Below are 16109 nucleotides of genomic sequence, written 5' to 3'. Positions count from 1 at the left end.
AACAAGAGAATTTGATAGAAGCTAATGTGAAAAGAATAAAACATCTTCTGGATGACTGCCCTCATTTTCACTCTTGTAAATGCTCTCTCAACAGTGGCAAGCCTGATTTCCATTTTGAGCTGGCAATAGGTGCTTTCACCAGCTGTGGGAGAAGATTGGTGGTTTTCCTTCTTAACTGTATTTCTAATTACAAAAGTCATGTTTAAAAATGAACAGCAATGTCCTTCTTGGCTTTGAAGTAAAATTATTCGACACACATCACAGCTCGTTTTGAACCAGTTGAAATGTGATGTTAGTGTCTTCTGAACAACACAAACGGTAAGAGGAATTTCTGCTCTCGTCAATTAGTGAGTCATAATTTTGAAGTGCTGTCATTTTTCCAAATCGCTATTACACTTTGTTTTACTTTCTTAAAGCGACAGACCACTCATTACCTGTCCTTATCTGGTGTAGCGGACATGACTATGAAGCTGCAATACAATAATAATAATATGTCATATTGGGGCATTTGCAGGTAATGACCAGCAGTGTTTTTATCTATTCAGTACTTCATTACACTTTGATACTCCTGTTATTTAAGTTTGGAAATCGTGATCACTGTCTTCAATTTAAATATGATATATATATATATATATATATATATATATATATATATATATATATATAATATAGTCTGTATTACAATATGACTTCTTTGACTTTATTAGTACAGAAATGCATTTCTTTTGTATTTCTGTAAGCCTTCACATGTCAACAGCAACCGGGCTTAGCTTTCTACATGTAAAGGCTTAATCAAAGGTGGAAACATTCACAACCTATAAAAGGTGTTTTTAACTTTAAGAAACTGATTTGGTTTTTAATTCAGCTATAAGAAAAATGGGTGGTCCAATATGGCTTCTAAATTCTTCGTTAGGTCTAATATGACCTTTATAGATTACAGTGTATAGTGATACAGTGGAAATAGAAATAAACAACAGAGAATAATTATCTTCACATAATACATCTCATATAGCTCATGGTGTCCCGTATTTTTCAGACTATAAGGCACATTTAAAATCCTTAAATTTTCTCAGAAATCGACAGTGTGCCTCATTTATGAATTCTGGTTGTGCTTACTGACCTCGAACCGATTTTATGTGGGACACAGCGCTCACAAATTTGTCAAAAAATGTTTTAGTACGACTTCGGTAAGCTATGAAGCTGCACCGCTTGATGGATTGTCAGAGCATTACAGCTACTGTAGTCAGGAGCCTCGCGGAGTAATCTGAGTCCTAAACTCCGTCCGCTTCAGGTCCCAAAGTCAAACGAACACTGCGGCATCACTGAGAGTTAAAAACTGTCTAAATTCTTTCATCTTTAATACAATTATCAGTGTTGCTGCTTTACCAGGTGTAACAATTAAGTTTAACATCCAGGCATCCATGAAAACAGAATTTATTACATTTAACAGAGTTAGAAGTTAGCGGGTAGTTAGCTCGCTAGTTTCCACCTAAACATGATATAGCATGTTCTGACTGAGAGACTTCTGAAAAAATTCAAACGTACAGCTCTGCTATCACTTCCAACATAAATGAAGACAGAAAACTAAACAGCAGTGACTTTTGTAGGGTTACTGAAGTTGGACTAGCTGGTATATAATGATGTGCTACGTAATCGCTAGCTATACAGCTATGTTAGCATAGCAGACCCATTCATAGACAGCGCGCCTTATAATCTGGTACGCCTTATGGTCCGAAAAATAAGGTATTCTTTAATTTAACCAGTTGAACCAGTCTGTCAATTTAAATATATAATGAGTAGCTTCGATAAAATTCTAACTGTGGCTCTTTCTTGTAAAGCACAAAGCCAAAATGGTAAAGTTGGTTCAAGTGAGTAAATTTGAAACTCTAATTTGTTTAAGCTGCATCTCAGGGTCTTTAATTTTCTCTGGGATTTTAGTCGAAGATTAAAGAAGACATTAATGCTTAGACACAGTTCTGTGGGGGAATGCTAAATAGATACATAAAACACAGTGAGCCCCTGTCAGTGATCTTACAATTTATTTATACTTCAAACAAGAAGTGACACAGTCTGCAGAATTCATTTTATTTTCTTCTGCGGCACTCATGTTGTCTCCAGCTGACTTTCCTTTGTTTCCTCTTGCGAATGAGAATCAGAACCCTGTGGCCCTGACAATATTATCTACTTGAAAGGAACACATAATAAAACCATATGCTTTATTTCACACCACATAAAACCTCAATAAAGCTCACTCCAAAAGGCAAAACGAAGTGATTAAAAAATCAAAATGGAATTGGTCGAAATTTTTTCCAAAGCTTTCGTTACCAAATTCAGAGCTGTGTTTGCAGACTCCTTTGTCTGTTGGTGATTAAAGGAAATAAGTTATTGTGAAGTAATTCTCAATAACAAACAGCTCTGCAGCAGGCACAAACTTACACTGCCCACACATGCTAATCTGTGACGGTCTGATGGTGTTTTCTGGAGGAACCTGCTCAATCTTTTGTGGCACATTAGCCAGCCAGCTCTCAGAAAGTAACAAACCTCATTACAGGCTCCCCTGTAATTGTGCTTGAAAAACCGGCATTATTATTTCTTTGAAACCAGCGGCGTTAAACTAACGACGCGTCAGTTAGACAGGTCAGGCGTCAGCAGTGCTGTGGCAAAGTAGGACATGTAATGCACGCCTTCCAGAAGGAACATCCATCTGCTCATTCACTTTTATCAGCAGGATATGAGGTGTGAGCAAATACCAAACAAAACAGTAAAATTCTGGAGAAAGAAAAACACTCCTCTGAATCTCTTCTTGTTCTTAACAATTTGCCATTTGGTGTGAAAGACAGTTGCAAAGTTTGTAAAAGGAAAAATGAACAAGATGAACTTCATTAATGCGTAAGCTGTTACAACACATGTTTGGTTGCTCAAAATTCCTTTGCAGTCACTTTTTCTTGTTCTGTTTTGTGACAGTAAAAGGTGAAGAAGAGCTTTTATATCTTTTATCGAAGAAGTGTAAAAGATTTTTAGAGGCGTTCGTAAATTGTCATACCAGCACTCCAGATTCATCACCTGAGCTATTTCTTTATTTTGATTTAAGCTACATCCACACAGGGAACAGTTTGCTACTCGTGCATCGCTTTGAAGGTGACTGTCAGCTCCCACTGGACTTTCCAGGCTCCAGTTGCCTAGGTAACCCTGTAACATACCACACTACCTTGTCATATGTCAATCAGTGATATCCTTCGCTGTCATTGGTAGTCACTTCAATCGCTCACCTTGAAGCTGATAACAGATTAGCTTACACGCCCCTAGTGTTCGTTTTATGTTTTTCATGTGTGTTTGCCACTTCACTTACTTTTTGTTTACTTTTGTTTGTGTGGATGCAGCTAAGTGTAAAAAAATGTGTAGTAGTCTCAGGCAGATATAGAAGTTTTCAACTTTGAGAATATATATTTTTTCCACGGCAGTATCGCCTGCAAGGCATCAAATTAAACATTATTTTCATCAAATGTGGAAGAGCAAAAAATTAGTGAATGTTAATTTCCTGAGCTAATTTGGCTCCAAGCAATTCCTGAAACTTTTATCATCTGTCTCCAGAGGTTTGAATAGATGCAGGGAATTTGAAATTCTTTGTCTGACAGGATTTAAGCTCGGCTCTACTGGTTGTCCAGTTTATCAGAAGATTAAGCTACATTTTGGACGTTCTTTATCATTTGTCTTTGCTGTGTGAATGTAGACGAACGGGGAAGGAAAAACAATCACTAGAACCACGATTACATAAAGGATGCGTCTAATGAGAAGCTTGGAACAGGTTGGAACATGTTATAAGATTAGATCAAGATAAGATGAACTTTATTTATCCCCAAAATTGGGAAGTTATTGCGTCACATCAGGCTAACTATTAAACATATCATATTACAAAAAAGCAGACAGCGACTTGGATGAGGAGGAACCAGGTCATATGAATGACACACTAACAAGCAGAATGAGAGAAGATCAATGAGATTTAAAGCACAGGGAACAGCTGATTGGCTCATCAACGGCAAGCAAGAACACAACTAGACCAGAGTGATGATAATAGTTTGATGTAAAGTAAAATTATTAGAAATACATTCACGAAATGTAACTAATTTCTGCCATTAGTAAAACTTTAGGAACAATTCCTTTGTGCTACAACAATATTCATATATCATAATCGCACATTCCCGAGCATTTCTCTTTACTTGCTAACAGTTACATGAACCTTTTTGAGCTAACGGGTCTAAAGCAAGGACAAGAATGTGTTAAAATTAATAAATGTATTCCTAAGATCTAAGCAGACACATTTAGCAGGCTGTTTATGCGCACTGTTTTCTTATAAAGATAGCACTCATTGTATGCTAACGTGCTAAAAAGGTAACTGGTTTCAGAGCTCCTCAGACTCCTCAGATTGAAGTTACCCTGTGATACATGCGTATCCAGTCATTTGCCCTTTTCCTAATAATTTCCAGGGACAGCTTCTTAAGAGTTTTTTGTGTAAATGTCTTATAAAACGTTGCCTTGCAAAATTTGTACTTGATCTTGTAAATTAGTAAATTATAAAGTCTTTATTAGGGACTATATCAGTGTTGGCGATCTGTATTTAAAAAAAAAAGAGGCCTCACTTTTTCCTTGTTGGAGGAGAAAACAGCTGCTATTGAAAAGGCGATGTTTTTGTACTTAATTCAGTGTGAAGTTTTTAACTATGATATCACCTTAATTTGAAAAGACGTGAAATGTGAAATATGCAGCATTGATGATGAGTACTCTTTGTCGGACAACCCTGAAAGCTGTGAAAACTGAACCATGGTCTCGTTTTCACACGCGGGATCACCTCCGTTGTGTAATCAATAAGTAGACTGTGTGGCACAATTGTGTCAATGTTACTTCAAGCTCACACTGTTAGACTGATTACTCCCAATGGGCCTCTTTCCCTAAAAGTAATGACACCTTTGTATTGTTCAGTTTTGGGGGTGGGTTAAAACTTGCCATTATTACAGATGTTTGTGTAGACGTCTGCAGAGACTCCAACTTGCCATTATTACAGATGTTTGTGTAGACGTCTGCAGAGACTCCACCTCTGTCTCAGTTTAGTTTAGCTCATTTTTGCTGAGTTGTAGTTTGTTTGAAGCAAAATTCTGCTATAAGACATTTTCCAAAGGCCAGGAGAGTCGACAGATGTCTTATCTCCCGATGCAGCCCTTTAACGACGAAGATGTTAGGATTCAGCACTTTCAGTTTTTGTCTGCTTATCTTGAAGTTTGAACTGTTAACCTGTGGGGCCAGACGGATGCCGTTCCAACCGTCTACTTTCAGTTTGTCAGAGGATGTCTTCATCACTCAGTTTGTAACGTTGAGAAACTGACAGTCATGCTCGCTTTCCGCAGAAGCTAGCCAGGTTTGTGTTTGAGTAAAAATGGGAAGAGCTCCAAACTGTTTTTATTTTTTTCCTCCAAATTCCTCACATTGCTGCTTTTGCTACTGTTTATGTTTGCAGGTGAACTGTAACACTTTTTTCAGTGCCGGCAGCGACTGAGTTGTTCTGCTTTCAGAAAAGAAGCAGGAGAAGTGAGACTGAAATTGAAAACAATTTCCGAACAAAACCAGGACTGATGTGCAGCGATATTCAGGTTCCCCCTTCATCTTTTTACTTTAGGTTTCTGTATCAGAGTGACACAGCTGGTAGTACACAGACATCCGTCTTTGTTCTGTCAAATGCAAGAAATTGGAATTTAGACTCACCTTACAATGGCAATCAGTTTTTACCCTGCAGCTTTAAAAATTAATATAAACTTAAGAGCTCTAACATGAGGGAATGCTCAGTATTTATTTGTTTTGCTTGAAATGTTAATGGAGCTGTGTGATTGTGGATGACTAAGACTGGCCACTGGCAAGTTTGAAAATTAACTGGCAACACTCTAAGTCTCCCTGTTTGGGGCCATGTAGGTGCTTAATAAGCAGCTTTTTAGTGCTTATCAATGTGCAGCATTTCATATGAAAACATATGTTGTACTATCAGTAAGTGTATTTCATCTCTAATCTTATGAATGAACATTTACAGTACTGTGCAAAAGTCTTAAGTCACCATTCATTCCTTTATATTTTGCTTGGAGGACGTACAGCGTATAAGGAAAAGCAAAGTTTGTACATTGATTTTGAAAGTCAGCATTCATTCTCTAACAAAGCCTGAACACACTCCTGATTACTGTGGATCATTGCCACATTGAAAAATGAAGGGGCTGTTTGATAAGATCCCCAAAACCACTGCCTGAAATGCAGACCTGAACCATTACAGAGCCTCCACCATGTTTTACAGATAGCTGTATATACTCACTGTTGTACCTTCAGACATATTGAAGATGATTTAAATCAAATTTGGATTCATCACCCCATAAGACCCCATTGTCTCTTTTGGCCCAGATCTTGTCTAATTCAGGGTATTTTCTCCCTGTTTCCCTTCTATAAAGCCAACCTGAGGTCCTTTGTGATGATTAGATGGATAAGATGAAGGGCCAGATGTACCTCTCAAGTCTGTCAGGTCTTTCCGCTTTCTTAAGGACATGACTTTCAGAAACTGTTTACTGTTCTGCTATAGATATATATTTTTAGGCCTCCCACTTCTGTTTTTTGCACAGTACTGTATGTCTACTTATAACCAGACTCTATACATGTACATGGTGCTTATGAGTTCCAGACTGGGGTTTTTAAAGACATACAAAATTGTATTACAGCAAGATCGCGAAATTATTTAAACTCTTTATTTATACTTGTTCTTACAATTGAAACTACAGCACAACATTGAAGAAGAAAAGGTAAACGGAGCAGTAACAGAGTCTGAGTTCTGTTTTGTGTGGGATTTTCGAAACACCGATATGAATGAGCTATCATCATGTCCTCACTACATTCTCCCACCAACCAGCAGCACCTTTGCTGTCCCTGCCTTGTCAGACACTGGTTCTCTAGCGAGTTGTGACGAACTGTCATGTGCGTGACTAAACCGGCTCAGCAGCCCGCTGTTGGTTGGAGAAATCACTCAGCCATTACGGCCCCTCAGTTTCTGTGAAAACAGCTTCAGGCAGGAGATTTGGACAGACCAAGAGATAGAGAGAGACTGTTTTCACTGCAGTGGGAAGCATGGTTGATGCGTCTCCCTAACCCCTTGCAAACAGCATGCCAACACAAGTCTGAAACAGCACCTTCTCTATCCACTTGTAAATTCACCAGCTCGGCAGCACAGGAAGGGAATGTAAATTAGGTGTGACTAACAGCAAGATGGGAATCCAGGCAGTTTTTCCCCTCCTCTCTTGCTGTTCTCCCCTGGCTACTGAGGGCTTTGTACACATCCACTTTCCTGCAGTGCTGCAGGCTGTCAGCTTGGTTTCACATGCAGAATGACTTGAGCTGGAGGTGCATAAGCTGAGGCCAGATATGGTAAAGAAGATAAAAGGGCAGATCTGCTGAACTGGAGTAGCATGAAAAAGGCTACAGGATTTGTGATTAATTGGGTGCCCTTTTTCTCCTTCTTCAAAAGCCACTGGACCAGCGTCATACTTACTGAGATATGGGAAACACCACTGCCATTTTTGACTTCCCTAAAACATTTGAGCTTTGTTAACCAGCTCAAATCATTTATGTGTGATGCAAAACCCAAAAATCAGCGAAAGATGCAGTCAAAGAAAAACAGCCAGGCAATGACGGAATTATAACAACCAGATTGAAAACTATTAAAAAAAATAATGTTCATTGATTACTTTCTGGTGCGTGAGTGCACTTACAGGCTGCACTATTTTGGCCCAAATCATTGAGCAACAAACCATTTCAGTGATCAAGCAAAAATCCCCTCTCAGTGCAGGCAGACGCAAGTTTGCCCCTCGTAGCGATGCTGGTGACTTTTCCTTTTTCATATCTATGTTGTTTGATTGTGATCAAACAACAGTTTCTCGTAAACCCAGTGCAGTTCTTATCTGGCACTGTTTATCCATTTGCTAAACCACGATAATTTAAAGGAAAGATACAGTTTGACATCTTCAAGTTAAAAATTGAAAGAAAAATTAGGACTTTTTTTGTCATGTTAGTCTAGAAGTTTTTAACTCTTTGATAACATAAAGTAATAAAGGAGAATTTTGGACTTTACCCTGGATAACGCATTGGTACCTCGCACATGTTCAAATCACCTTGCGAGGCAGCTGGATTCGATCACATAGATCACAAGAGAGTCCTTCATCCCAAGGCTCTAGCTCTGTGTTTGTGGCTGAAACCCGGTCAGTACAGTCCAGTCAGCTTTCAGTGAGGAACTAGTGGTCAGTCAGTTCAGCCATGTTTTAGGCGCAACAGCAGATAAAAAGGTTCCTCCAACCATCTATTATTGTAACTTGCATTTGGCTGCAAATGACTTTATGTGGGAACATCTTACAAAAATGATATCAGTTGGCTAATGATAAACTTCATAGAGTTCAAAGTTACTCAAACTTTTGGATTATTTTTGATTTTCCTGGCTTCCCGCGTCGTCTGGTTTATTTCGTTGACGTCTCGCGTCAGGGTAACATTCAAAAAGAGGGCTGGGACTTTTTATCTTGCATAAAGTGACTTAACAAATGGGTTACTACTAACGAGTTCAGCAACATTTAAGCTCTTCAAATGGTCCTCTAAGAAGCTAGATTTAAAAAAAATCCAGTTTAAAAATTGTATTTTTGTTTTATCCTTTGTGCTGAAAACATACAAAACTGTGACTCAGAAACAAATATTAATATCCAACCATGATTTCTGTGTACAGTCACAGCCCCGCTCTCCAAGCACTATGCCTGTCATAGACTCTGCACTGGTTATGGTGAGATCCCAGTGGGGAGGAGATACTGTTGAAGGTGTTATATTCAATCACAGCGCTGATGGTTTTCCACTTTCCTTTTCAGCGGTGTCATCGTTTGTAGGCATAAAGTAATTTCCTCTTGTCAAACTGTCTTCATAAGGTGTGTCAACATGTGGTTAATGTGTATATGCATAGCTGTTCTAAGGTTTATTATTCAGGTGCACTGGGATCTGTGTGTAATAAAAAGACACAATAAGAATACCAAAATCAGCCTTTTTTTTTCTATCTTTGAGTGCGTAGGCAGTTACTCTCACAGAAAGAGAAACAGCAACCAGCCAATTATTCTTGCGATTATTATTGCAAGGGAGCGGATGGGCCTGCATGTTATTGATGTCAGGAAGGATGTCAATGGACCTCCATTTCAATCCAATAAATACTCTTTGCACTGCTGCCCCTGGATTTTCAAGGGGGGTTATGCAAGAGTGCTTTCCATCGACGGTGAGCCGCGTTCTCCCATTGCGCGTAATGGGAATAGTATGCACGCAGTCATATTTGTTAATACGTAAGGAAAGTATCCAAGTGCGGTGCGTATCTGTCTTTCTGGCACAGTATGTTTTACAGGGCTGATGATGGAGCTGGCCCTCTGCAGACAATCGGTGCTTATTTTATGGCCTCCTCCCCAGCTGCAGCGTGTGGGCAATAAACCTTTCTCCCGCAATCTCCAAACAGTGCAGCAATCAATGGGAAATTATCTCAGCCAATCGATGGGCCAGGCTTTCTGTTCCTCCCTCTGTCTACCTCTCCTGCTGTCCTCCTGTATGTATCCCCTTTCCCCCGTACACCCACCCTCCCCCCACACTTCTCCTCCTCATCCCTTCTGTCTCATTTTTGCTGTGTCTCTGTTTTTTCCACCCACTCCCTCTCCCCCAGCCCCCTCTCACTTGCATTTCCTCTAGCTCTCTCAGCTCTGCTGCGCCTATTTTGAAATGCGACAGCTCAGCAGCTCCATTAACAAAAGTCGCCTTCACACATGGAGCATGTCACATTACCGGACTGACTTTCCTGTTGAATATGAGAGTCGAACTTGTTGTGAAGCCCAGCGTCTGTGCTCCTTGTTGCCGTCCTTGGTTTTCTGTGCCCAGTTGCATAAAACGATGTTATTTTTCCATATTTCGCTTCAGGGTGTATTTTAATAGGTTTACAAAATTGCCACTTCTCAAACTCTCAGACTAAGTACCAAGTGGTTTCCAACAGCTAGTCTAAAAGCAAAGTAAATACCGAAGGGTCAAAGAGTTTTTAGTTTTTTTAGACTTTATTCTTCAAATTAACTCTTGAAGGTACTGATGAAAAAATAACTTTTTGAAAAGGCTGAACTGAACAAAAGAAACAGCTTTCATTTTCCTGATTTTATAATCACTATATTTATGTAGGACAGCATGGGGGCAAGGTGATTAGCACTGTTGAAGGCCCTGGGTTCAAATCCACCACCACGCTAGGTGTAGAGCTGTTCTCCCTGTGTCTGCGTGGGTTCTCTCCGGGTACCCCGGCTTCATCCCACAGTCCAAAGAGGTGAGGTGAATTGGTGTTCCTAATTGCCCATAGGTGTAAATGGTTGTGTGTCTGTCTTGGTGCATTCCCGAATAAGGTGAAAATTCTGAGTTCCCAGTCGGAAATCTTTTGTGGAACTCAACTTGGAAAGTCGAGTGGGAAATCCGAGTAGACCATCATACCCTGAGTTAGCAATCCAAGATGCTGACACTGAATGTAAACAGTTATCTTTGGATCTGTACTCCCACTGCTGTGTATTTTCGACTGACTTGATAAGTCACTGAACACACTGACCAAGCTTGATCCGTGAATGCGTTTTTTTAAGCACAAAATAGAAGTATATGCTGTGTTGCTAGGGTTACGTGCATGGCCCTACCTTGCCAAGAACCAAAACAAGTCCTGGAAAGCACCAACTCTGGAATGACGTCATCTTGAGTCCCAACATCTGAGTTCCGACTTATCTAGAACGCATCACCTGGGTTAGCCCCGCGACGGACTGGTAACCTAGCCAAGGTGAACCCTTCCTCTCGCCCTGAGGTAGCTGGGATAAATATAAATATATTTGGATATATTTATATTAACACAAGATCAAATGAAGAGCTCTCCTCAGCTCTACAGAGCTTTTCTTTGATATCTTTCCCTAAGAGTTTTGGTTTTCTCTCACCTTCTCTTATCAGAGGTTCTATCACAGCACTCTACTGTGCTCAGAGAAAAGGCTTTTGAAAACAGATTTAAGCTGTTTGGCACATCCATTTTCACACAAACTCTGGAGAATATTGGGAGAATCGCAGCATTACATTTCTAAAAGTAAATTTTCAGCGCTGCTTCAGACTCATTCTTACTGAGAATTCTCCTTTTGGGTGAGCCGAGGCGACTGTGGACACAGCGTGTGCAAGATGAAGCACAAAATACACCCATTCACCACGAACTGTCTAGTTAGGTGAAGTGTTCTCTCGTGAGCACAATTTGACATCGCAGACTGTGAGCTTGGTGGTTAAAGCTGTTTACAGGTCTGAAATTGTCTTTGGTAAGTGGAACATAGCAGAGCATTTATCAGCCAAAGGGCTGGATGGACTCAAAAACAAAGTGAAGATTGAATTGACAGTGACCAGGTGCCTGTATTTGTAGTAAATGCTAATCCTTCTCCGTGTCTGCTGGAGGTGAGGTGTGAATAGGACCTGTTTGCCAACACATTCACCATAACACCTTCAGGAGGTGATATGTCAATGCCGCGTTGTCACCTTGTTGCACTGAACTCAGGTGGCTTAAAGATTCATTAATAGATCCTCCCGAAGTTGAGACCTTAAGACGATCTCTGCAGCTTAAGTGTCACGTAAAGAAGCCCACATTTTCTGAATTAAACTGAGTATTGGAGCTTTTTTGAATAACCTGCCGTCTTCGACCTACTACTGGTTGACTCAACTGTTCACAAAATAAATTAAAATGCAGCACACTGGCTGTCCTTAAAATTGCATAACTAGTCATTTTATAAGGAAACCCAATGCTTCCCACAGATTGACCTCTTTGGGGTGCGGTTGGGTGGTTTGTGTTCATCAGGCTTCCAGATATTTGGAGTCAGCCAGCATCGCTCCATCTTTGGTTTTAGATGAATTAACACAGGTTGGAAAACTGTTGTTGTAGGCAAAGAGTTTTAATCAGCTTGAGTAACTCTGCCTCGTCTCTTCTGTTAGTGTGCTACGTGCTCTGCTCCATCCCTCCCCCTCTCATACACAGTGACAGCCATAGACTGAAGTCTTTGGACAGCAGAGGAGAGAAATTAGCATGACTATGCAGTACTGTGAAAAAGGTTTGAGTCACCCCTCGTTCTAAACTTTTTGCTAGGAAAATGGGAAGTAATTGAGGTGCAGTTATTTTTTTGAAATGTGGAAACATGCATGCTAATGCAGCATATAACACAAAAACAGAGCTTGTACAAATTTAACAAGCTCGAAATTCAGTATTTGGTGACAGCCTGAGCTCTTTTAAGCTAGCTTTCTTTAAGTAGTGTTCAGGGATATTTCTCCGGGCTTCTTGAAGGACATTTAAAGCTCTTCGTTGGATGTTGGCTGCCTCTTGTTGTGCTCTCTGTCAAGATGATCCCACACTGCTTCAAAAAAGTTGAGGTCCGGGCTCTGGGGAGGCCGATCCAAAAAGACTGATAGTCTTTGTATGATTTTTAATGCTATGGCAGTGTGTTTAGCATCATTGTCATACTGAAAAATGAAGCTTTTGTCAATCATATGCTTTCCATTCTGCATTCATAATTACATAAATTACATAAATTTTGACAAGATCGCCAACACTACTGGCTGAAATGTAGCCTAAACCATGACAGAGCCTCCATCAAGCGTTATTTACTGTTGTTACTGTTGTTCCTCTCTCTGATCTGAATTTAAAAAAATAAAATAAAATTCTTTTGCTTAGTTGTCTGCCATGTAAAGACACAACACTGGTCCAAAGAAGCAATCTGAAAGACTTTCAGAAAGCCTGGAGAACTGTATGTGTTTTTCATTATGACTAACAGGATTTTATGACCTATCACTTTTAGAGGGTGTCAGGGTGGGGGCTTTGTTTTTACGTCAGGTTGCCATTGTCACCGAGACAAAGTAACATGGACAGTCTAGTTAACGAATGCTTCAAGTGCTTGTTTCGATATCATGTTTGTTTCAGTAAAAATATACACAAATGTCACTGTGTCAAATTGCCAGTGGCGATTTTTCCTCGATTTTGATCCCAGCTGTCACTCACACAGCACTAAAAGGAAGTTTTTGTGATTTTGTTTTGTTTTTTTAAAGGCTGAACAAGTCAGAGAAGTTGAAGTGCTAGAGAACCCTTCAGGGAAAATAAAGTCTGCTTACGCTGGCACAACACCGCTCTGACTTCAGCTCTTCGGAGTTCAGCTGCCATCTCGATATTTTATGGTTTAGTCATTGCGCTCTTAACATCTAATATTTATTTTCCTCCTAAAATACATGCTACAATATAACCACTCTTAGACCTCGTCTGCTGGATGGCTCAGAAAAGCCTTTTTAACTTAGGCTGCGTTTCTGTGTGGGTGAATGTATCATACAGTAATCTTGGATAACCTTTTGGCAGCACTCACCTAACAAAATTCCAGGGGTGTTTCCACACCTAAGCAGCACTCGCTCCTGGCAGAACAGACACACACTGACAGCCATTCAGAGAGGTTTGGAAATGGTGAGCAAACAGCACTTCTCCTTAACACCTTATTTATGCTGCTACTACCCACAGAGTTCAGCCATAACATGACAACATGAAAAGAAAGCATAAGTGACAACCACCGCCCCTGCCTGTCACACTTGTATAATTTTTTCCCCCTGCCTCAGCCACCGGGTTGGGGGAAAGCAGTTAATGTCGTAGTTTGACAAACAGGAGGCTTGTGTGAGGCTGAGAGACGCCGGGTTATTATTTGCTTCGCAGTAAGAGACGGGGTCAACAAGGGGTATGGAAAACCGGCAGAGGTTGTCCTGTGCAGAATAGGGACAGAGCAGTAGACCGCGGGCTGTAATAGAGAAATTCTGAATGTGATGAAAATTCGGAATGCCGCTCTGACAGACAACAAGTTGCACTCACGATAGATTAGGAGGTCAGCTCCGGTCAATGGCTGCGAGAGTTTTTGTTTACGCGCCATAGCTACAGGCATTGGTATAAATAGCAACTCGATAAAATCCCTCTTCAACATTCTCAGCTGTTTCATCGGTGTAAACAGTCGCAGCAGAGGTTCCCATGAGTTTGGTGAGCAACAAGTTGTAACCGTGGATCTACAACAAAAGCGGCTGCCTGTGTATGGTTTTACAAATAGAAGAGCATTAATCAGCAAGTTTGTGCAGGTGCTGCTTCAACTACCAAATCCAAAAGATTACCAAGAAATCCTTCACTGATGCATTCTTGGCAGATTGGAAGACATGCAAAGACATAAATTTGTAATATTTATTTGTTACTACTGACTTTTCATATTTCCTGATTTCCATTGACTTCCTGCTATTCTGTTTGCTACTGATATAAATTCTGTCTTTCTGCTGGAGATAAGACTGTTTGTGCAGATGGACTTAAGCCAAGCTGGGTGTTAGAGGTGTCGCACAAGGATCAATATTAGCCTCCTTACTTTTTACTGCACACATAAATAACTTTTATTTTTCTGCACACTGCAGTATCCAGTTTGTATGCCGACTGTTATGGCAGTGAGGATACAGGAGTTGTAGAACAAAATCAACTAAACCAAGCTAGTGCTGCAGGATCAGCTCAACTAATTGCATAACAACAACATGATAATGAAAATTTCCATTAAATTGTCAGATGATGTGGTTCTCCAGGCTCATCCCGTTATTTTCCTCTAAGCTCCTCTTGGGCTATCTTAGGCCTGACTTAGCTGTTGTAGAGCCTACGATGCAGCCTTGCTAATTGGCCGCTCCTAGTTGTGGTCTTTTTCTTTCTGGTTCTTACTGTCTCTCTAAAAATGCAAAACCTGTGAAGGCGTAAATGCACAGAAGGAAATGACACTGCTGAACAGGTGAACCACAGTAGTTTTGCTGGCAGTGTCGACCTGACATGTAGTTACTCGGGATTTGCACGTCAGGTTACTACCCGAAGAAGTCTGAATTAGTCATCAGATGAAAAGATCTTGTGCCAGAGTTGGCCAGGCTTTTTTTAAATGTAATTTAGCAAAGTCTAATCAGTCCTACCTGTCCTTGAGAGCTGTGCATATTGAGGTGAACCCTCAGTATTTACATCCTGACGCCTCGTCATGATTGTACACCAGGGCAATGATACGAATCGCTTCTTCTCTTTCTGACGTGTGATGTGAAGGAGGTTTTCTTAACTGAGGAACCAGTAATATGACCATGCACACCAGTGGTTTTGCGCTCTAGTGAGCCTCAACTTTTCACTTTACATTCGAAAGATCCCCACTTTGAGACCAGGAGGAGACACAAACAAGCTAGTGTGATCAAGACCATATAAATGTTAGGGTTGCATCAGGAAAGACATCCAGTGCTTAAAAAAAAAATCTCTGTTATACATCCAGATGCTCATCCACTATGGCGACCGCTTGGAAAATAATGGAGCAGAGCTGAAAGTACCTTCTTCTGTTCACCTGATCGTTTGGAAACTCCAGAAGTTTTCTGCTTGTTTTTTAATTGTTTTTTGTTTTTTAGCGTTGTGACGATTTCTGTCAAGAGGGCCGATCTTGATCTTTAACCTACACAGGGTTTAACTGTCCAATGAGCCTTTAAAAATTATGAGACTATACAAAGTGGCTTTAATTCTAAACAGTTATTACAATGTTTATATTAAACCAATTGAATTAAAGCGTGACTGGTTCATTTTAAATGCACTGTGGTTGTGAAAGAGAGGATTATAGGAAACTCCTTTACATTTCAGGTAGTGTTAGATCCATACACGTACTCCTTTTTATCAGCTTTGTGTGTTTAGCCATCGTTGCTGTTGAATTATACTGAATCCAAATCAGGGCTGTATATGTATATTAAAAGGCTGTGGGCTAATCTCTCTTTGTCAGTGAATAAAAGGTCTCCCTGGTCTTTTTTCCTCATCATCTCACTGCCTCCGTCTCTCTCTCGGCTTGTCTTTGTGCATCTACCCGAGTCCGCCTGTAATCAGCAGGCCTTGAGCTCTCAGAAAGGTCACCCTGTCCCTTTGATGGTGTTTTGATTCATCCCTTCCTCTTTTCTCCACTCCCACCCTTCCCTTTCACCCCCATTTTTTT

The 16109-nt window shown here is 40.4% G+C and overlaps 1 protein-coding gene across 3 annotated transcripts in view; it reads left to right on the top strand.

Annotated features, from left to right (window-relative positions):
• Positions 1 to 16109, top strand: part of trip4 (thyroid hormone receptor interactor 4) — an 83125-nt gene that overhangs the window by 66690 nt on the left and 326 nt on the right. The window lies entirely within an intron of this gene.

Source organism: Astatotilapia calliptera, chromosome 1 (assembly GCF_964374335.1).
Source record: "Astatotilapia calliptera chromosome 1, fAstCal68.1, whole genome shotgun sequence".
Classification (NCBI taxonomy): Eukaryota; Metazoa; Chordata; class Actinopteri; order Cichliformes; family Cichlidae; genus Astatotilapia; species Astatotilapia calliptera.
The sequence above is the reverse complement of the archived record's forward strand: the minus strand, read 5'-3'. Positions and strand labels throughout refer to the sequence as shown.